The sequence below is a fragment of the Oncorhynchus mykiss genome, chromosome 3, assembly GCF_013265735.2.
Source record: "Oncorhynchus mykiss isolate Arlee chromosome 3, USDA_OmykA_1.1, whole genome shotgun sequence".
Lineage (NCBI taxonomy): Eukaryota > Metazoa > Chordata > Actinopteri > Salmoniformes > Salmonidae > Oncorhynchus > Oncorhynchus mykiss.
Genome location: NC_048567.1, coordinates 8675017 through 8677376, shown reverse-complemented (window position 1 = coordinate 8677376; position 2360 = coordinate 8675017).

The window sequence follows — 2360 nt, the reverse complement described above, 5'->3', positions numbered from 1 at the left end:
CTGCAAGAAACCTGGTATAGAGGAGACAGACCCACTGGTTGCCCTCTAGGTTACAGAGCGCTGGTAGTCCCATCCACCAAACTACCAGGTGTGAAACAGGGAAGGGACTCAGGGGTTATGCTAATTTAGTATAAAGCAGACCTAACTCACTCCATTAAATTAATCAAAACAGGAACATTTACATTTGGCTAGAAATTGAAAAGGAAATTATCTTAACAGAGAAATATGTCCTCCTGTGTGCTACCTATATCCCCCCACTAGAATCACCATACTTTAATGAAGACAGCTTCTCCATCCTGGAGGGGGAAATCAATCATTTCCACGTCCAGGGACATGTACTAGTCTGTGGCGACCTAAATGCCAGAACCGGACAAGAACCTGACACCCTCAGCACACAGGGGGACAAACACCTGCTTGCAGGTGACAGCATTCCCTCCTCCATATGCCCCCCTAGGAACAACTATGACAACATAACCAACAAAAACAGGTCACAACTCCTGCAGCTCTGTCGCACGCTGGGTATGTACATAGTCAATTGTAGGCTTCGAGGGGACTCCTATGGTAGGTACACCTATAGCTCATCTCCTGGCAGTAGTACTGTAGACTACTTTATCACTGACCTCAACCCAGAGTCTCTCAGGGCGTTCACAGTCATCCCACTGACACCCCTATCAGACCACAGCAAATTCACAGTCTACTTGAACAAAGCAATACTCAATCATGAGGCATCAAAGCCAAAGGAACTGAGTAACATTAAGAAATGCTATAGATGGAAGGAATGCAGTTTGGAAACCTACCAAAAAACAATTAGGCAACAACAAATTCAATCCCTTTTAGACAATTTCCTGGGTAAAACATTCCACTGTAATAGTGAAGGTGTACACTTGGCAGTAGAAAATCTTAACATTATATTTGACCTCTCAGCTTCCCTATCAAATCTAAAGATCTCAAATAGAAAACTGAAGAAAATGAACAACAATGACAAATGGTTTGATGAAGAATGCAAAAATCTAAGAAAGAAATTGAGAAACATGTCCAACCAAAAACATAGAGACCCGGAAAACCTGAGTCTACGCCTTCACTATGGTGAATCACTAAAACAATACAGAAATACACTACGGAAAAAGAAGGAACACCATGTCAGAAATCAGCTCAATGTAATTGAAGAATCCATAGACTCTAACCACTTCTGGGAAAATTGGAAAACACTAAACAAATAACAACACAAAGAATGATCTATCCAAAATGGAGAAATATGGGTAAACCACTTCTCCAATCTTTTTGGCTCTATAACAAAGAATAAAGAGCAAAAACATATACAGGATCAAATACAAATCTTAGAATCAACTATTAAAGACTACCAGAACCCACTGGATTCTCCAATTACCTTGACTGAGCTACAGGACAAAATAAAAACCCTCCAACCCAAAAAGGCATGTGGTGTTGATGGTATCCTCAATGAAATGATAAAATATACAGACAACAAATTCCAATTGGCTGTACTAAAACTCTTTAACATCATCCTTAGCTCTGGCATCTTCCCCAATATTTAGAACCAAGGACTGATCACCCCAATCCACAAACGTGAAGACAAATTTGACCCCAATAACTACCGTGGGATATGCGTCAACAGAAACCTTGGGAAAATCCTCTGCATTATCATTAACAGCAGATTCGTACATTTCCTCAACGAAAACAATGTACTGAGCAAATGTCAAATTGGCCTTTTACCAAATTACCATACAACAGACCATGTATTCACCCTGCACACCCTAATTGACAACCAAACAAACCAAAACAAAGGCAAAGTCTTCTCATGCTTTTTGTTGATTTCAAAAAAGCCTTCGACTCAATTTGGCATGAGGGTCTGCTATACAAATTGATGGAAAGTGGTGTTGGGGGTAAAACATACAACATTATAAAATCCATGTACACAAACAACAAGTGTGCGGTTAAAATTGGCAAAAAACGAGACGGAGCACGTGATGCCGCGGTGCTGAGCAGACGTTGACAAACCGAGCTCTTCAAAGTTATTCTATGATTACCTATATAACAACATTGAAACAATATTCTAACATCGGCTGATAAATTGTCAAGTACTTACCTTCCCAAAGATCGATGGACCTCTGACCGAGAGGCAAGAAGGACGCCCAAAACATAGTTGATTCCCAAGATAACGATAACGCTACAGCTAGCAAGATTAGCATTAGCCCTCATAACTCAGACGACAGTTCCAGACTGTTGCTCTCAGCAGCCTCTTGCGAGCCTGCCGACATGCTGGCTACTCTCCTCCGGGAAATTCAGGATGGTAACAAAGGTCTTTCTATGAAAATTGATAAGAAATCGGCTGAACTCCATTC